Below are 22,125 nucleotides of genomic sequence, written 5' to 3' on the forward strand. Positions count from 1 at the left end.
ACCTTGTCCAGTTTAAAGTCTACTAAACCAAGGGACAAATGAAACCACTTAGCCAATTGGAATTAAAAAAAAAAAGCAGAAGAGAACTTTTAAGGGTAAATCTTAAGATCGTATTACTCATCAGTCAAACATAGTGATAGGCTGAGCAACTATCCCAAGACTCAGGACTTCCAGTGCTTAAATGGGGACAGTGGGGACAAACCAGGATGGTCGATCACCCTAATACCGGTATGTCATGATAGAAGATGGCATAAATTTTCAAATGGCTAGTGAAGGTAGTCAGAATAAAGTCCTTTTGCTGTTACCAAACCTATCTATGATTTTGTTAGATTTAGGTTTATATACTGAAACTTAAAGGATCAATGCTGGATGGCCCTTAATTCTAACTCATTCTATAGCCTAAAAAAAAAAAAAAAAAATCAAAACCGAAAAGACTCCCTTTAAAATTAAAGTCCCTTAGAAAAATTGATACAAATTTGGCGTAAGCTCAGAATCAAATAAAATCAAAGGAATATTTAAATGCAGGAAGAAAATCTTTTTTAAAAAGTCTACTTGGTGGAAAACTAAAGGTCACTTAGTACTTGGACTTGCGTTTTACAAATGAAGAGATCGAGGCCTGTAGAGGTGGCCATACAGGCTCATCCCATTTTGTAAAGTCAGATTCACCCCTGAAGTCTGTGTAGAGCACCTGACTGCCAATCGTGACCATTCTCTTCTAGAGCTTGTCTTCCTTTCTTCCAAGGCTAAAAACATTGATTAAATCAGGGTGTGCTAGAAAGGGTATCTTCCCCCCATTTAGTGCTACATGTGTGGAAGGCTTGGGGGAACTGTAAATAATCCTTTGTTGTCAACACATCTCTGTTTTTGATTTATACATCCTGCAATTTTGAGGGGTGGATGGGAACAGGCTGTGAAGTTCGTTGTGTTCTAGTCCGTGGAACGGCTGAATCCCCCTCCCTGAGAGAGAAGCCACCGGGCCGATTAGTCACAGCAGTGATACCGAAGAGTTGACAATATTGAGTGATGCCATACTTCCCTGGTTTTTAAACTTCAGTGCTTTAGAATCACCTCGTTTATTGAAACCAGACTGCTCGGCTCTCCCCTCAAAGTTTCTGACTCTCTCGCTTTGGAGCATACCTGAAATTTTACGTTTTATACAATCGCCAGGTGAGACTGCTGCTGGTGGTCTGGGGCCATGCTTTGAAAACAATTGCTATCTCCCAGTGCCCTACACACACACACACACACACACACACACACACACACACACAGAGCAGAATTTTCATGTTAGGGAAGGGATCGCATCAGAAATCCATTAAAAAAATAGCAATACTTAATATGAAAAACTGCTAAGATTTAAAAATTTGAGAAGGAATTTTTCCGCATTTTCCCCATCTATCAAATCTCAGCTTTGTGGAAAGAAAAGGTTTTAGAAATCACCTTATTTAAATATCTCTACTCTAGTAGGAAGAGAACTATAGGAGAGCTCTTTTAATGACTTATTTACAAATTGTGTTTTTATAGCCTTGGAGTGTAATATACCTTTAGAAAAAGCTTACTAAGCTTACTTGTGAATCATTCACAACAACGGTTTAAGCTTTTAACCCATCATTAATTTTCACAATGGTTGTTGCTTTATGACTCAAGTAATTAACTAAACAATGTTTCACAAGCATTTTAATCAACTAGTTATATCAAGGGCTCAATGTGTGTAATAAGAAAGTAAATCAACAGGTTTATTGGCACTGGGAAAATTCTTGCCTTGTGCTTGAGTGTCAGGAGCTTAAGAAGAGCTAGTTTAGTCAAATGAGACTTGTAGCTGCTTTGAGAATCTCAGCTTTTAACATCTAGCTGTCAAGCTATTTACGGTTCAGAAAGTGACTTCCTTTCTCTTCCTCCCTCCCTCCCTCCCTCCCTCCCTCCCTCCCTCCCTCCCTCCCTCCCTCCCTCCCTTCCTTCCTTCCTTCCTTCCTTCCTTCCTTCCTTCCTTCCTTCCTTCCTTCCTTTTGTGGGGAGGGATGGAGGGAGAGAGAGATTCTTAAGTAGGTTCCACACCCAGGACAGAGCCCAATGTGGGGCTCGATCTCACGATCCTGAGATCATGACCTAAGCCGAAATCAAGAGTCAGATGCTTAACCAACTGAGACACCGAGGGCCCCCTGACTTCCACTCTTAATGAAAAAACATATTTCTGATCTTACTTTTTTTAAAGAGAAACATATATGCTTTCCTTTAAATTCTCTCAATTTGCAGCTTATTTCAATACGATCTTTTCCTCAAAACTAAATTCCCCATATTGCTTTTTCTTACCAAGCTACTCCTATGTGTCATATAGGGCTTAGTTGAAGGGACATTTTCTCAGTGAAGCGTTCAGTGATTCCGCTATTATATTTGCCTACAGCACCATAAGCTCATTCTTTCAGACAAGTTTTATAATAATAGAAATAGAATTATTAGTTTAAGATCAGTTTTCTTTCAAAATGGAAGCTTCATGAAAGAAGGATTCATGTATATTTTTCCCCTAGCGCGTAGTGCACTACTTACCTACTAGAAGGTATGTGTTCAAGCCATCCTCCAAGATGGCCTCCACCGATCCCTGCCTCCTGGTGTCTACATCCTTGTTAGTCTTCTCCTACATGTAGCAGAGTTGATTCGTGTGACCGGTAGTATACAGCAAAAGTGATGGTATATCACTCCTGAGACTAGGTTGCAAAGTACTGTGACTACTACCTCGGGGTGCTCTCTTGTTCTTTCTTTCCTTTCTATGGAAAGCCAGCTGCCACGTTGTGAGAAGCCCTGTGGAGAGTCTCATGTGGCAAAGAACTGCCACAACTGTGTGAGTCAGTTGAAGAATTGAATTCTCTAGCCTAAGCTGAGTTTTGAGAAGACCGTTCACCAGGCTGGCAGCTTGATTGCAACTTCCTGAGAGTCTCTGAGTCAGAACTGGCCAGCTAAGGTGTTCCTGTATCCTGATCCTCAGAAACTGTGTGTGGTAATGAATGCTCATTGATTTAATTTGGGGAGCAGTTTATTATGTAGCAATAGATACCTAATATAATACTGAGTAGATATGAAATAACTAAATGAGTAGAAGATCTAGAATTACTGTGATTCATTTAACAACAATCCATGACAAATAATTTGTCTCAACTTTTCTGACATTATCTTGCTTCTATCAGAATGTAGTCTAATACAGATCTAAAACTGAAGGCTGGGAGTTGTCATGATTAGCACAATTTTTTTTTTATTGTTACAGATTTAACCAATTTAAATAGTTTATTCAGTATAGAATGTCTGCTTAGCCCCTTAAAAGTTCTCAGACACAGTAACTTAGCAAGGCCACCACTAGCCCAAAGGTACCAAAAGAGTTGGTACATTATTCACAAATAATAACTAAAACAAACAGTGTGATTAGGTATGAATTATACAGATCAAATAATTAAACACAAGCTTATTCTAGTCACAATAGTTAGTTCAAAGTCTTAGCGTTTAACAAGTTGTTATAAAATAGCTACATATCTTGCTTTCATGGAAATAAAATTCCTTATGATAGTTTCAGAGTTTACTTGCTCTGATATCTAACGTGACAGTCACTAGATTTAATAGCTTTCTTGTGAAGTTATGGTAGAACTTGGAGAATCTTGAATACATTTTAATTTGAGAAGCTACATTTACTGATTAAGTTAAATATATCCTGACAGCTGCAAAGCATTCACAATGTCAGGTAAATTCTTGCTCTAAATACAGTGTAGGACTTCAACAGACATCGTATTAGGTTTTAGGAAAACAAAGGTTGTTTATTATATATTTGGTATCATAAATACACTTTCCTTAGTATGTTTATTCATTTAAATTGTATATTTTTACACAGTTGCAATTGTTCACATTCACTAATGCTTCAAATCTCTCATGTCATCTAGAACATGAAAAAGGTCATGACATCCTTTCAGTTTCTTAAACTTTTCTTTTAAGGCTGACTGGGGGGTGCCTCAGTCAGTTAACTGTCTGACTTTGGTTGGGGGGGCTCCCTGCTCAGTGGGGAGTCGGCTTCTCCTTTTCCCTCTGCCCCTTCCCCCACTCATGCCCTCTCTCTGTCAAATAAATAAATAAAATCTTTATTTAAGAAAGCTGATATTGTATTTTATGTAGGTTGAAAATCAGATCTGCATGGGAATCAAGTTTTCTTCCTCCTTTTTTCTCTCTAGTATTTTCTACGTTGGAAAAGTTGTTGTGGATGTCAGCCTGTGACAATTTGTTTAGCATATGTTGTAGGTCCGAGTCCCTAGAAAGCAGAGTCTGAGAGACAGATTCACATGCAAAAAGTGTATTGGTAAGCACTCTTGAGATTAATGATCTTTGGAAGAATGGAAGGAAAACCAGGAAAGGAAAGGGAAGGAAGCTGGATTAGGCAATGAAGCCTCAGCTGACCACACAGCAGGATCTGGAACTGGGATGGTTCCTCATAGTTTGGAGTTGGTGTAAGAGAATGGCCATTCTACCCCCATGTTGATCAGAGGTTGGAGCATTGGCTGCCCCAGGAAGGAGGTGTGCCCTCAGATGAGGTGGGTCTCCTCAGTAAAAGCAATTCAGGAAGAGGGCCAATAGCACCCCCGCCCCTAGCAGATGGGGGACTCTTGACAGCACAACCTGGAATCTACTACATCATCAATAATGTATTTTTATGAAGATAGCTTTATTTTTCCTTGAATAATTTTTATATTCGTTGCTATAGTCAAGAGGATTAGGTACACTGAGTTCTTCTTCTTGTACCATTTTGTATATAATATTTTGTCATTGTGCCAAATTAGTCCTGACCAAATGAATTTACAGAGGAATATAGGAGTGTTTTCTAAAGTACTCACTCTGTAGTCTATACTGCTCACTGCTCTCTGTCTCTGCTTGGAATTTTAGTGATAGAGCAGCATTGTCTCTACTTTCCTGTTGTACATTTGGTAACAGTTTCAAATTTATGTTTGGTAAATATGTTTTAAATCAATATTTTCATTCAGTAGACTTCCACTGAAGTCCAAACTTGATTGTGTAGTTTTTGGAAGCTATAAAAAAAAAATGGTTTTTGATTTATTATTCATGTATTAAGCTTTAAAATGTGCAGAAAAGGGTAAAGAATTTCCTCTAAGTTTTACTTTTTAAATATTTTAAAATAAGCTCTTATATTTTTCACATATATTTGTGGCATAATGATATCCCTGGACCCACAGATTATTTTTTGTCTAGATTTGATTGTGGAAATTATCTACATATGTGTGTGTGTACATGTGTGGTCATGTTACTCTCCTGAAAAAAAATTCCCAAAATGTTCAAAAATATTTACATTTTGGAAAAACCATAATGCTGTGTCAGTAACTTTTGTCTTCTTTACATTGTTCATCACAGGTGTTAAGAATGATTTAGATATTTATAATTTCTTAACTTATTCTAAAAGATTTTGCTCACTGCATATGCTATAACTTTATTTACTTGGTTTTTTACTTGGTACACTTAACTATTATAATATTTTAGTTTCATAGCTGGTGTTCTGAATTAATATTCTGACATAAAATAAGAAAATGTTTTAAAGTTTCTGCTAACTAAAGAAAATTGCCATTAATATTCCCCTGTAATTTTATTGCTGATCCTTTAGTAGAAATTTAATGTGCAAAAATGGAGTCAGTCCATCCTAAAACATATAGAATTTCAAGGGACCCTGGATAATCAAAATAATCAGGAGCGCCTGGGTGGCGCAGTCGTTAAGCGTCTGCCTTCGGCTCAGGGCGTGATCCTGGTGTTCTGGGATCAAGCCCCACATCAGGCTCCTCTGCTGGGAGTCTGCTTCTTCCGCTCCCACTCCCCCTGCTTGTGTTCCCTCTCTTGCTGGCTGTCTCTCTCTGTCAAATAAATATATAAAATCTTAAAAAAATTTTTTAAACAATCTTAAAAAAGAACAGAGTTGGAGATCTCATGCTTTCTGATTTTGAAACTTATTACAAAGCTACAATTATTGAAATATGTGGTACTGGCATAAGAATGGACATAGAGACCAATGCAATAGAATGAAAAGCCCAGATATAAACCCTCACATATAGAGTCAAATGATTTTTAATGAGGGTCCAAGACAGTCAGTGGGGAAAAAAAACAGTATTTTCAATAAGTGGTGCTGGGAAAACTGAATATCCTCATGCAAAAAAGAAGAAAATATAGCTGGACACCGTGTACAAAAATTAACTTGAAATGGATCAAAGGTGTAAATGTAAGAGCTGAAACTATAAACCTTTTAGAAGAAAACATAGGGGGCTATCTTCATGTTATTGCATTTGGCAATAATTTCTTAAATATGATACCAAAAACATGAGCAACAAAAGAAAAAAATAGAGAAATTGTACTGCATCAAAATTAAATACTTCTGCACTTCAAAGGACACGATTGACAGTGAAAATGCAACCCATAATACAGGAGAAAATATTTGCGAATCATATGTCTGATAAGGGGTTAATATCCAGAATACATAAAGAACAACAACTCAGCAACAACAAAAAACTCCCAAATAGCCAATTAAAAGATGGGCAAAAGACTTGAATGGATATTTTCCCAGAGAAACAGCTGATAAACACATAAAAAAGGTGTTTAACACCACTAAATATTAGAAAAATGGAAATCAAAACCACAAGGAGATACCATCTCACACCTATTAGGTTGGCTACTTAGAAAAAAAAAAAAAAAACCAGGTGATAGCAAGTGTTGGTAAGAATATGGAGAAATTGGAACCCTTGTGTATTATTGATGAGAACGTAAAATGGTATAGCAACTATGGAAAACAGAATGGAGTTTTCTCCAAAAATTAAGCATAGAATGATCATATAGTTCAGCAATTCCACTTCTAGGTGTATTTCTAAAAGAATTGAGAGCAGGATCTTAAAGAGATATTTGTACATTCGTGTTCATAGCAGCATTATTCACAATAGCTAAAAGGTAGAAGCAACTCAAGTGTTCATGGATAAATAGATAAATAAAATGTGGTATGTACATACAATGGAATATTATTTAGCCTTAGGAAGGAGATTCTTTTTTTTTTTTTTTTTTAAAGATTTTATTTATTTGACAGAGATAGAGACAGCCAGCGAGAGAGGGAACACAAGCAGGGGGAGTGGGAGAGGAAGAAGCAGGCTCCTAGCGGAAGAGCCTGATGTGGGGCTCGATCCCGTCACGCCGGGATCACGCCCTGAGCCGAAGACAGACACTTAACCGCTGTGCCACCCAGGCACCCCAGGAAGGAGATTCTGATACATGCTACAATGTGGATGAACCTTGAGAACATTATGCTAACTGAAATTAGCCAGTCATTAAAAGATAAGTATTGTATGATTACGCTTATATGAGGGACCAAGAGTAGTCGAATTCATAGAGACAGGAAGTAGAATGGTGGTTGTCAGGGCTGGTGGATGTAGGGAGTTATTGTTTAATGTGTATAGAGTTTCAGTTTTGCAAGATGATAAGAATTCTGGAGATAGATGGTGGTGATGAACATATGAGTATACTTAATACCTTCGAACTATACACCTAAAAATTATTAAGATGGTAAATTTTATGTTATGTGCACAGTAAAAAATAACTTAATCAGGCTTAACACTAACACACCTGTGTGATTTCTACCTTTCTTGTTCTATAACATTAATAGCTAGATATTTTAAATTTCGATTTTGAATATTAACGTTATTTCTGATGAACATTTGGACTTCTTTACCAGGAAAGTGTGATCAATATTGCTGTCACTACTTGAGTCTATTCTCTCTTTCAATCCCCAAAGAGTTTATTGATTTGTGTTTAATATGTCTCTGAAACCTCTTACCTACTCCATCTTTTGGAAAATTAAAATTTCATGCTTGAGGTGGATAATAGTCAATGAGAAGGCCAGCTGTTTAATATTTGAACTACACTGCCATGTAGCTGTATGAGCAGAAAGAATATTGATTTTAATGGAGTCTTTTTTTTTCCTATCCAGTTTTCCTTGAAATTCAACTACTGTGATTGAGAAAGAAATTCGTATTCTGCTCCATTTCTGAGGTAGCTCTAAGTTAATAGCTCTAAAAATAGAAATATTAAAAATTACCTAATAGAAATTAACTCTAAAATATTTTTCTTACCTTCAAGCTATTTTCCCCAAATTTATTTAGTAATACAAATATTTGCATTTTCCTCTTTAATACTATGTTATTTTCTGTGTTCTGGTCCTGATTTTCTATATAAAACTTTCTATTTTATATCGGGGAAAATATTTTATCTTAGAATTTATAAAATTGTAAGTGACTTGATTTTCACAGTGATTAATTTTTATACTACTGAAATTTTCATTAAAAACAAATAATTAGAATATAATTAGCATAATCATGTTTATTTAATGTTTATTTATGATTATTAAAAGTAAACATATCCAATTATTACATGTTTAATGGCACAATTAAAGTACTTTTAAATTTTATTTTGGTACCAACCACTCCATTTAGGAATATATGTGAATGGCTGAATATATAAATAGCCATCTGAAATGGCAAATTTAACCAAGGCACTAATAGCAACATTAAGAACAGCAGCTCTTTGTTTAGTGGCACAGGACACGGGTTAGTTCAGCAAGGTATTCTTTTTTCAATTTTTTGGTTGTGATAAAATATGCATAATAAACTTTACCATCTCAACCATTTTGAGCATATGGTTCAGTAGTATTAAATATGTTCATAACGCTGCACGACCAGCACTACCATCCCTCTTGAGAACTCTTCGTTTTGTGAAACTGAAACTCTAAGACCATTAAACAATAAGCCCTTTTCCCCCTTCCCCCAGTCCCTGGAACTACCATCCTACTTTCTCCATGATGTCAACAATGTATTTTAATCGTTACACCTGCTCCTACTTTGTAAATTTTCATATTTTCAATATGAAACTTCCAAAAAATTTAACTCTCTTAAAATTGTTTATGTATTTATTTTTAGAGACACAGAGAGATCAAGAGAGAAGGAGGGGGAGAGAGCGAGAGAGAGACAGAGAGAGAGACAGAGAAAAGGGTGGGAGAAAGGGCAGAGGGATAGAGAAAATCTTAAGCAGGCTCCAGGCCCAGCGTGGAGCCCAACACGGGGCTCAATCTCACAACCCTGAGATTGTGACCTGAGCTGAAATCAAGAATCAGTCACTTAACTAACTGAGACACCTAGGTGCCCCTCCAAATTTAACCCTCTTAAAGTACTTTATTTCCATCAACCAGAAAACTGAAAAAATATACTTACTTGGCTGGAAGAAGAGAGTTTAAATTTTGAGTGTTCAAAATTCTCAAATAAACTTGTGTAATTATAATAAAAGCTTTTCAAACATAATGAAGATATAAATGATATAAATGGTGCCCAGTTAGATGCAGCATCTGTTTGCAGTGCACAACCTGAACAACCAAAGTTTTCACCTTTGCAAAGTAGCTGGAGTTGCAAACATGTTCCTAAAAAGATGTCCCTGAAAAGATATTTTGTATGTAAAAACCATGTTTATAGTATAAAATTGGAAACCCTTTCTTCTTTCTGTAGATATGTTGAATATACCTGAAGTTCAAGATTCACAGGAAGGTCTGGCTTTATATTAAACACTTAAAAATGTTAATAAATCTTCCCATGCTTTTGAGTAAAATAATTTAAAACTTTTCAAAGTAGGATATATTATACATATATAAGTGTATACATATATTTGTGTATCTATATAGTGTACGTATTTTTAAATTTTAATGTTAAAGTTGGTATTAATAATTTTAAAATCTAGGTTAAGAAATATCTCAAGATTCTTAAGAAGTTTTTATTTACTAAATGGTAATTATGTGCAAACACATTCAGATGTGATGTCTGTTAGCCATTTGGATGTCTTCTTTGGAAAACTGTCTATTCATGTCTTCTGCCCATTTCTTAACTAGATTATTTGTTTATTGGGTGTTGAGTTTGATAGTTCTTTAAAGGTTTTGGATACTAGCCCTTTATAAGATATGTTGTTTGCAAATACTTTCTCCCATTCTGTAGGCTGCCTTTTAGTTTTGTTGATTATTTCCTTTGCTGTGCAGAAGCTTTTTATCTTGATGAAGTCCCAATAGTTCATTTTTGCTTTTGTTTCCCTTGCCTCCAGCAACGCGCCTATTAAATTGTTATGGTTAGGCTCAAAGAGGTTTCTGCCTGTGTACTCTAGGATTTTAATGGTTTCCTCTCTCCATTTAGGTGTTTCATCCATTTTTACTTTTGTGTATGGTGTAAGAAAATGGTCCAGTTTCCTTCTTCTGCATGTGGCTGCCCAGTTTTCCCAACACCGTTTGTTGAAGAGACTGTCTTTTTTTCCTTTGGACATTTCTTTCCTGCTTTGTTGAAGATTAGTTGACCATATAGTTGTGGGTCCATTTCTGGACCATTGATCTCTGTGTCTGTTTTTGTGCCAGTACCATACTGTCTTGATGACTACAGCTTCATTAATACAGCTTGAAATCTGGAATTGTGATGCCCCCAGTCTTGTTTTCTTTCAGAATTTCTTTGGCTATTTGGGATCTTTTGTGGTTCAATACAAATTTTAGGGTTGTTTGTTCTAGCTCTGTGAAAAATGCTGATGGTATTTTGATAGGGATTGCATTAAAAGTGTAGATTGCTTTGGGTAGTATAGACATTTTAACTGTTTGTCCTTCCAACCCATGAGCATGGAATGCTTTTCCAAGTCATTGTGTCATCTTCAATTTCTTTCGTAAGTGTTCTATGGTTTTCAGCGTAGAGATCTTTTACCTCTTTAGTTGTTTATTCTTCGGTATCTTATTGCTTTTGGTGCAATTGCAGATAGGATCGATTCCTTGATTTCTTTTTTTCTGCTTTGTTATTGGTGTATAGAAATGAGAAAGATTTCTGCACATTGATTTTATATCCTGCATGAACTTTAAAGTTTTAACTTTCACACTTAGGTTTCTAATATATTGTGAGTCTATCTTTATCAGATGTTAGCCAACTACCAATTTTTATTTTTCTTCATGTTTTTTCTGCAGTATACTGGGTTCTTTTCACATTATTTTTGTATTTCCTCTTAATAATGATATTTTCTCATATACCTAAGTTTTTTTTTTTTTTTCTGAAGTACCTATTTTGTTCTATTGGTCAATTTTTCTGTTCTTGAGCCAATACTATATTTTTATAATTTTGAATTTATATGCTTGATATGTGGCAGGACGCATTTAGTTTCTCTTTCAAAGTTACCTTAGCTTTTCATGTCTTTTATTCCTTTCATTTACATTTTAGTTTGTTGGAATCCTCAATAAAATCCCAGAAATTTTCATATGAACTTCATTAGATTCCTGTTATTTCAAATTGACTTTATTATAAAATGGAGTTATTCAATCCAATAGAAAAGGATACATTTCCATTTCAGATAATTTTTATGACTTTTATTAGTTTTAAAAAATATTCTTCTTAGATTACTTTATATTCTGTGTTATCCCTGGATAGTTCATCATTTTTGTTTCTATTGGGACTGGTATAATTTCCATTTGGTTATATATTAAGTAGATTTTTCTAAGATAATTTGTATACACAATTATTTCTGAAGTCTACTATAATTTATGATAGTTAAAAAAAATTCAGCAGGACTTTCTAGATGTATCATTACCATCATCTCCTGGTAATGATAGTAGTATTTCTAAAGTACAATTTTTAAGTTGCTTAATTTTTTATTCACAGTATTGGTTAGGACTTAAGCAGGTGTCTTTGACATCATTTTAAGTTGTCTTATTTCCTGGTCAATGTATTTAAAGCAATAAATATCTTGTTATGTGTTGTTTTAGCTGTGTCACATAAATTTGGACATGAGCTGTTTTATTGCCACTTAGTTTTAAGCAATTTATTATTCCCTTTTTAGTCCAAGGTTATTGAGCAATGTATAATTTGGGTTTTGCACATATGGGAAGTTTTAAACTCTGGCCCTTTATTATTAATTTCTAATTTTATTTCATTGTGACCAGAGAATATAGTCAATATTATTGTCTGTGGAATTTATCTTTGTGGCTTTGTGACCTTATCTGCAATCAATTGATGTAAATATTCCTTGTGTGCTTAAAAAATATGTTTCCCCTGTTTGTTTGTTGGAGTTGGTGGTTTTTTCATTTTTGTTTGTGTGTGTGATTCAGGGTTCTGTGTATATCTAATACCTGGAACTTATTAATTGAATTGTTCTGATTTTTCATATATTTGCTTAATTTTTGTCTGAACTCCAAGTTTCTGAGATGGGTATATAAAAATTGTTCACTACAGGGGCGCCTGGGTGGCACAGCGGTTAAGCGTCTGCCTTCGGCTCAGGGCGTGATCCCGGCGTTATGGGATCGAGCCCCACATCAGGCTCCTCTGCTATGAGCCTGGTTCTTCCTCTCCCACTCCCCCTGCTTGTGTTCCCTCTCTCGCTGGCTGTCTCTATCTCTGTTGAATAAATAAAATCTTTAAAAAAAAAAATTGTTCACTACAGTTATTGATAAACATATTTCTCACTAAACTTCTGCAAATGCTCTAAAGCTGTATTGTTTTGAGAGTGTAGGTTTATGGTGGCTGAAAGTCTTGTTCTAATATGTCTTTCACCAGACATAATATTTATTCTTTACCCCTAATACTATTTTTTGCCTTGAATGAAATTTTGCCAGATATTAAGACATATTCTAGCCTTATGTTGGTTAATATTTCTTATATCTTTCTTTCATCCTTTTATTTTTAGTCTTTCTGATCTTTTATTTTAAATGTGTGTCTTGTAAACAACTTGTTACATCTTATGTTTTTAAAAATCCCCTGGCTGACTTGCCTTGTCCCCAGAGCCTTCAGATAGCTGCATTGTTTTGCTTTGTTTTGTTTGCATGTTACACAAGTTTTTACAGATGTTCTCAGTGGGAGGGTTGCTACTCCATCATATCCAGAAACAAAAGAAACACATTTTTAAATTAAGAAAAAAAAAAGTATTTGTTTTAACTAAATGAGATTAAGGCCATGTTTTTAAAGAAATGTAAACTTTTCAAATAAGGCTCTTGGTAGAAGTTAGATATAGGAAGGATAAACCAATACTTAATTTAGAATTCTTTAAATGTAAATGAATATAATACACCAATCATTCTTGTCTTCCATGTGGTTTTGAACCTCAGAATGATCTTTACTTAATAAAAATATCAAACACTATTTCTGAAAATTTATATCGTGAGGATAACGTTAAAATCTTTCACATTCCCCAAACTGATTCGCTGTGCACAAGGGCATTACATACATGGCATAAACGATCTTCCCAGACATAAATCTATACTAGAAGCTTCTAAGAGCACAAATATCAAACTATTCATTTCACCCATAATTCAAGGATAGGTCTAAGAATTTCAAGACTCATTTTTACAAATTTTTGGATGTCTCTACTATTATGACCAAGGCCAATAGATCAATTCCCATGCAAATATTTAGGCAGAATACTGGTGAAAATGGCTTGGTTAAATTTTATCTCCTATAAACTAATGTTCATTGGCCTAGGGCAGTCACTACCTACTAAATGTATAAAGTAACTTTAAAAATCTTCTCATAAAAGATTTTTTCTTTAAAAATGCACTTCATCTGTTTAAAAATATCTTTCAAATACACAGTATTGCTAAAAAAGAATACTGGGAAAACAAGGTAAATATAGATGGTTCATGCTTGGGTCTACGCCCACACTCTCTCTCAATTCCCCAGGAAGATGGTGGGGGAGCGGTAAAAGACACTGCTATAGTCCCCAGCCAAGTTTTGCAGAAACCCAAGAATTAACCTTGAGTTTCTCAATCCAATTTCTTGCCATGACAACATGAGACAGAATGGGTGGGACAAATGTGTATTTGAGAATGCATGATTTATTTGCTCTGGCTGCAGCAAAGATGTGGCAGAGCTGACAGCAGGGCTGGTAGGCCGAGCTTCTCTACTCACAGGTCCAGTTTAACCACATCTATGCAAAAACCCAACCTCCGCCTTTATAATCATTCCCTCTGTCTACTGTACAAACTTCACTCCATCTCTTCTCTCGTCTTTGCCCCAAGATGGAGCTGACCAGACTACTTGTTTGTGCTTGGTTAACTCTTCATGTGATTTATATAAGAATTTTCTTATTTTAATATCATGAAGTACAGAAGGTGCCCTTTTATGGAAGTAATTGGGATTGAGGTACTTTAGTATGGTGATTAGTGTGAGCAAGAGCGGTCTTTGCTGGGACCTCAGCTCTGTTTGGATGCATTCTGACGGTGATCTTGAGTCATCTCACACTTCCAGGCATGAGCGTGGAAAAATTACAGATTTGAGCTCTTTTCAACGAAACTCGTTGACTGGGAAAGCATTGTGCAATAGTCTACCCACCACATTCTATTTTTCATTAATTAAAAGGGCTCACAGCCATTATGATCTTCTTCAGTCTACATATGTATGTATGTATACACACACAAAACTCTAATACTAACAACGTAGACTACTTTAATATAATTTCCAAAATGATGTTATTCCTTTCCTAAAACAATAAAATCTGATATAATAAGATGTCTTTCTTCTTTTCTCATGTCCCACCGTAGGCAGATCATCCTTTTGTTCTTTCTGATTAAAATGGATGAAGCACAGGACGAATGCCATTTCCTGAGGTTAAAAAATGAGTTTATATGTATATATCATTTCACTCAGGCATTACTATAAATAAATAACCTCGTCTCTGTGGTTTGCATACTAAAATAATATTTTTCGGCTTTATCATCTCTGGTAGAAATTGTTTGGTCCTAAGCACTTTTCATAAAACTATGAGATACTGTGTTAGATTCCCATTTAGCACCATACTAAGTTGACCAAGTTATAGATACTATTTGAACAGAAAGGCATAACCACAGTGGGATTATCACGTTCAAATCTGAAGACAATGCAGAATGTTTTTTGTTTTTTAAAGATTTTATTTATTTATTCGACAGAGATAGAAACAGCCAGTGAGAGAGGGAACACAAGCAGGGGGAGTGGGAGAGGAAGAAGCAGGCTCATAGCGGAGGAGCATGATGTGGGGCTCAATCCCATAACGCCGGGATCACGCCCTGAGCCGAAGGCAGGCGCTTAACTGCTGTGCCACCCAGGCGCCCCTGCAGAATGTTTTTTACTCAAATTCAGAAACCATGCACAACAGAAATTGTTAGTGTCTGAAAATGATAATTATAATTTACCAAGTTCATTCACGTATATATATTACCATTTAGAAAAACAAAGATGAAAAGAGAGCTTACAGGAATCAAAGCTCTTTAAAAACCAGAAGTGGGAGTATATTTGTAAGTTTTCAAATTGAGGGGACTTTTTTTTTTGAAGATTTTATTTATTTATTTATGAGAGAGAGAGAGCGTGCATGCATGCCTACGAGTGGGGGGGGGAGGGGCAGAGAGAGCAACAGGTTCCCCCATGAGCAGGGATCCCGACATGGGATCCATTCCAGGACCCTGGGATCATGACCTGAGCTGAAGACAGATGTTTGACTGACTGAGCCACCCAGGCGCCCCTGAGGGAACTTTCTAAATAGGATATTCACCATATGATGACAAGAGGAATAGTATGAAATTCCACGTAATTCAGGTTTCCCTGAAAGAATTATTTTTTAAGAATATGGCTTCCTGAAATAATGTGACTGAGGTGAGCTAAAGATCTATGATTAAAAGCTTATTTCTTGGTTCTGTTTTAATGAAGGATTCGATCAAGCAGGCTTAACCTGAAGGCCTTGTTCTGAGGGCTTTACTCACAAGCTTCAAGGGCTTTGACCTTCCTGAGATTACATGCAAAGTCTATCCAAAGAGGAGATGTTTTCTGTGAAGAGGGCTCATAGCTTGCACTAGATTCTCAGCAGCATCTGGACATAACCTCTTCTGTCCCCGCAACGTTACAAACTAATGGAGAAAATGAGTTCGTAGAGCTCTTGTTAACAGCACAGAGAGTGATGATGTGTATTTATTTCATCCTCCCATGCCTTATACAATGACTGAAAATAATCCTACACATTGATATGAAATGCAAAAAGAATAAATTACAAGGAAGGTTTGCCCCCAGTTTAACAACACTGATGCCTAAATAAATTGCCACTTGAGTATAATTGTTACCTGACAAGTTTCCCAGAGAAGACTGGGATACACAGCCAGAAATATGACCAAACTTTTCCTCACATAGAGGTCAGATGCTCTCATCTCCTCGGGGATTATTCCACTTTGAAATCCCTAATTAAGAGAATAATCCCCATTTTGATCATGCGAATCTCAAGATTTGGACTTGCAAACAAAGTTGAACTTAATGACATTTAAAACTCAATTTTCTTTATCTCGCCAAAGCGCCTGCTGAACCAGACTGCTGGACCGCAGCGATGTTGAAAGATTAGGACTCACGGTTCAATTTCATTATCAGAAGAATGGAAGCTATGGTTATTGCTGCTTGGTTTTTATGTTGCATATATTCCTTACAAATAAGCAGGCCACAAGCTAAACAGATGAGTCACTTATCAGGGTCTGTTTATGCTCCCTTTCAAGTCCAGAAAACACTGCTGTCTATTTATTTTTTTTGCAGGAATCCTAAATCAACACGTCTTTACGACTCTTGAGCAATCCTTGGCAGGGTACAGGGCACTCAATCAAGTTTTATTATTGCAAGATAGCAGAAGCTACAGGGTTATCTGAAACTTATCACTTCTCTTAGTAATGTTCCATTTGCAAGTCTATGATCTAGTAATTCTGATAAAATTTTAGAGTTAGGCGTTTTCCGGTAATAATCAATCAAGAAAATGGCTCGGCCTCCCTTACACCACACCCTCAACCTCCTCTTCCCTCCCACATTCCCCCACCCCTCCAATATTCATATTCAAAACTCTGCTTCCAGGCTTTTCTCTTAAAGGACAATCTGGTTGGATGCAAAAATGCTTGGTTTGCATGTTTTTTCCACTGGCATTTTGTAGTTGTTGGGCTTCTGTGATAAGGTATTAGGTGTGGTGGCGGCAAGGTCGGCTTAGCTTTCTTTCCTTTATAAATGAATTGACCTCATCTTGCTGCCCAAAGGATTCTTTCTTTAATTTTAATAATTTTATTAGTATGTACCTTAACATTGACGGTCCCAGGTTAATTTTACCTGTATTATGGTGGTCTTTTTTAATATGTACAATTTAAGTCCTTTGTTTTAATATCAAAGAAGTTTTACTGAGTTTTATTTTTTTATATTTGTTCTATTCTACTGTTTCGGTGATCTTCTCCAGAAATGCCACTAACAGGTGTGTGTTGTTTCCTTGGTTGTCTTTTATAGCTGGCTCTTTCTTTCTTTCTTTTCTTTCTTTCTTTCTTTCTTTCTTTCTTTCTTTCTTTCTTTCTTTCTTTCTTTTTTTCTTTCCTTCCTTTCTTCCTTCCTTCCTTCCTTCCTTCCTTCCTTCCTTCCTTCCTTCCTTTCCTCTTTTTTATTACTTTTGTGTCTCTTCGTTGGTGTGCTCCACTTCCATGTTCTGTGTCTTCTGTGGTACCTATTTTCTTGTGTGCTCCTTGTATTAATTCAGAAATGATTTCCTCTCTCCCTTTTGTAGCTTCCCTGAGTTTTACTAGTAACTGTTTCACCTTCTCTTGTTCTCTGGTCCCATTTTCCCTAACTTCTCTACCTGCTTTGTGGTCTTTGTAGCTGTACTTGCCTCATTAAATTTGTTTTAAATTTCCTGTTGGAATATTGATATCATTTTCATAGGGAGATTTGCTGCTTTGCCCTAATAGCTCATTGGTATGGCTTATCTTTTTTTTTTTTAACTCTTCTGATCCTTGCATTTTTATTTATTTTATTTATTTTATTTATTGATTTTTAAAAAAGATTTATTTATTTATTTTAGGCAGAGAGAGTGCAAGGCGGGGGCAGAGGGAGAGGATGAGGGAGAGGGAATCCAAGCAAACTCCCCACTGAGCATGGAGCCTGCTGTGGGGCTTGAACTCATGACCCTGAGATCATGACCTGAGCTGAAATCTAGAGTTGGATGCTTAACCAACTGAGCCACCCAGACTCCCCACATTCTTGGCGTTTTAAAAAATATATACTACTCTTTTAGGATAATTTTAGAGTTGCAGAAAAATAGTGAAGCTGGTGGAGAGAGTTCCTATCTATCCACCCTCCCGGTTTCCCCTATTATTAACATCTTACATTAGCGCAGTGCATGTCACAATTAATGAGACAATATTAACACATTACTGTTAACTAAAGTCTGTACATTCTTCGGATTTCCTCAGTTTTTATCTAAAGTCTTTTTCTGTGCCTGTGCTCCATCCAGGATCCCACATTAGATTTCGTTGTCATTCTTCTTGGGTTTCCCTTGACTGTGACAGTTTCTCAGACTTTTCTTGTTTTTGCTGACCTTGATCGTTTTGGACAGTACTGATCAGATATTTTGTTGACTGTCCCTCAATTGGGACTTGTCTGATATTTTTCTCATAATTAGACTGGGGTTATGGGTTTTCGGGAGGAAGACTAAAGAGGTACAAGTTTCCATCATATCACATCAAGAGTATATACTAGCAACATGCCTTATTGTTGATGTTGACCGGATCATTGGACTAAGGTAATGTTTGCCAAGTTTCTCTTCTTCAAAGTCACACTCTTCCCTCCCTTTCCCTACTGTATTCTTTGGAAGGAAGACATTATGGGCAGCCCACCTTGAGGAGGGGGACGTTATGCTTATCTGCTTGAAGGCAGAGTAGCTATATAAATTATTTGGAATTTTTCTCCATGGGAGATTTGACTGTTCTCTTCCATCCATTTATTTATTCAGCCATTTATTTATATCAGTTTTTGGTGATTATAAATAAAGCTGCTACTTCATGTGCAGATTTTGTGTAGACATATGTTTTCAAATCAACATGATTGCTGGATCATATGGTAAAAGTATGTTTAGCTTGTAAGAATCTGCCAAACAGTTTCCAAAGAAGCTGGTCAATTCTCCTTTCCCAATAGCAATAAATGTGAACTCCATTGCACCAAATCCTCAACAGCAATTGTTATTGTCAGGTTATTTTTGGATTTTAGCTATTCTTTTTTTCTTTTTTTTTTAAGGATTTTATTTATTTATTTGGCAGAGAGAGACAGCCAGCGAGAGAGGGAACACAAGCAGGGGGAGTGGGAGAGGAAGAAGCAGGCTCCCAGCAGATCAGGGAGCCCGATGCAGGGCTCAATCCCAGGACCCCGGGACCACGCCCTGAGCCGAAGGTGGACGCTTAACAACTGAGGCACCCAGGTGCCCCTGGATTTTAGCTATTCTAGTAGCTATTTAGTGGCATGTCGTTTGAATTTGCAATTCCCTGATGATAAAGGATTTGAGTATCTTTTTATGTATTTACACATTCCTTGCATATCTTTGATAAGATGTCTGTTCAGATCTTTTGTCCTTTCTTTAAAAGATTTTATTTATTTATTTGAGATATATATAGAGAGAGAGAGGGAGAGAGAGAGAGAGCGCGCGCGCGCGCGCGCGCGCGCATGAGCAGGGGGAGGGAAAGAGGGAGAGGAAAAAGTAGACTCCCCGCTGAGCAAGGAGCCCAACTCCTGCTTGATCCCAGGACTTTGAGATTATGACCTGAGCTGAAGGCAGACGCGTAACCTACTGAGCCACCCAGGCACCCCTCTTTTGCTCTTTTTAAAAGTGAGTTTTTTTTTCTTCTTACTGAGTTTTTAGAGTTCTTGTATATATTAGACACAAGTCCTCTATCAGATATGTGTTTTGCATATATTTTCTTCATGCTTATGGCAGTGTTTTTCACAGAATGATAGAAGGTTCAACTTATCATTTTTTTTTTTCTTTCCTGGATCATCCTTTTGGTATTTGATCTAAAAAATCATTAACAAACCCAAGGTTACTTGTTTTTCCTCCTATGTTTTCTTCTAGGTGCTTTATAGCTTTGTATTTTACAGGTATGTTTATGATCATTTTGAATTAATTTTTGTGAAAGTTGTGAAGTCTAAGTTCTCTTTTAAATTTAGAAAATTTTTGCATACAGACATCACTATTGCTTTAAAGCCTATTCTTTCTCTATTCAATTGCTTTTACTCCTTTACCAACTATCAGCTGGCGATATCTGTGTGGGTCTACTTCCAGGCTCTAGATTCTGTTCCTCTGATGTATGTGTATCCTTTTTTACTGGCATGTCTCTGACTTGTTTACTTTAGCTTTGTCATTAGTCTTGAAATCACATAATGAGGATCTTTGAGTTTGTTTTTCTTCTTCAGGATTATCTTGGCCATTCTAGGTCTTTTACATTTCCACATAAACATTCTGTTTGGTTTGTCGATATCTACAAAAAATCTTGCCGAGATTTTGATTGAGACTGCAGTGAATCTGTAAATCAAGTTGGGAATAATGGACATCTTAACAATGTTGTGTCTTCCACCCATGATCACGGACTACACATCCAGTAATTTAGCTCTTCCACTGCCTCCATCAAAGTTTTATAGTTTTCAGCATATAAATCTTAATATATTTTGTTAGATTTATACCTAATTATTTCATATTTTGGTACTACTTAAGTGGTATTTTCTTAATATCAAATTCCAATTGTTCATTACTGGTATATAGGAAAGAGTTGACTTCCGTGTATTAGCCTTGTATCCTGTGACCTTGCTATACTTACTCATCAGAGGCATGAAAGTTTTTTTTTTTTTTATATTTTCTGGGGAAATTTTCTGCGTACACAATCATGTTATCTGAGAACAAAAACATATATTTCTTCCTTCCCAATCTTTATATCTTTATTTCTTTTTATCGTCTTATTGTAGTTAGGACTTCGAGTATGATGTTGAATAGAAGTTGTGAGAGAGGACAACCTTTCCTTTTTCCCAGTTGTAGGGGGAAACCATTCAGTTTCTCACTAAGTGTGAAGTTAGCTGGGTTTTTGATAGATGTTCTTTTTCATATCAGATTGAGAAAGTTCTCCTATTCCTAGTTTGATGAGAATTTATTATTATTTTTTATTATTAACATGTAACGTATTATTTGTTTCAGGAGTGCAGGTCTGTGATTCATCAGTCTTACACAACACACAGCGCTCACCACAACACTTACCCTCCCCAATGAGTGCTAGATTTTCTCAAATGCCTTTCAACATCGTTGATGAAATTGTATTACTTTTCTTCTTTAGACTCTTGATTATTACATCTTCTTGGAGAATTGATCCTTTTTTCATTGTGTAATGCTCCTCTTTATCCATGAAAATTTTTCTTGTTCCGAAGTCTACTTTGTCTGAAATTAATACAGCCACTCCAACTTTTGATTAGTGTTATCATGGTATATCTTTTTCTATCCCTTTACTTTAACCTGTGTGAGTCTTTATATTTAAGTGAGTTTCTCGTAGACAAAATATAGTTGGATCTTTTTGTTGCCCTTGTTCTTTATTTCTCCACACCCCTGTCCCCTTCCCTGCCTTTCCTGGTTTGAATTGAGCTAAAATTTGTATATGATTTAATGTTATATTCTCTCCTACCTTATCAATTATACTTCTTTAAATTTTTCAATGATTGTCCTAGATATAAAATATATTTACAATGAGTTTAAGTCTACTTTCAAATAAAACTATACCCACTTCTTGAGTAGAGGAGGGATCTTGTAACAAATATTCCTAATTCCTCCCTGTCATACCTTATAAATATATTTTCATTCATTTCACTCAATGTGTCGTTCATTCATTCACTATGTTGTTACTATTATCACTTTGAACAACCATTTATTATATCAATTAAGAAGAAGAAAAACAACATTTTTTCCCTTCATTTTCCTTCATTCATGATTTTTACCTTCATTTATTTGTTCTCTGATGATTTGTCTTCTTATATAGAGATCTGAGTGTCTGACCAATATCATTTTCCTTCTCTCTGCAGAACTTTTTAAAATATTTCTCTTAGAGCAAGTCGGTTTTTATCTGAGAGAGTCTTTATTTCTCTTTCCCTTTTTTAAAAGTTATTTATTTATTTTTTAGTAATCTCTACACCCAACATGGGGCTCAAACTCACAACCCTGAGATCAAGAGTTTCATGCTGCCAGTCAGGAACCCCTCTCCTTCTCTTTTACTGCTTATAGAATTCTAAGTTGGTG

The sequence above is a fragment of the Ursus arctos genome, unplaced genomic scaffold (genome assembly GCF_023065955.2).
Source record: "Ursus arctos isolate Adak ecotype North America unplaced genomic scaffold, UrsArc2.0 scaffold_20, whole genome shotgun sequence".
NCBI lineage: Eukaryota > Metazoa > Chordata > Mammalia > Carnivora > Ursidae > Ursus > Ursus arctos.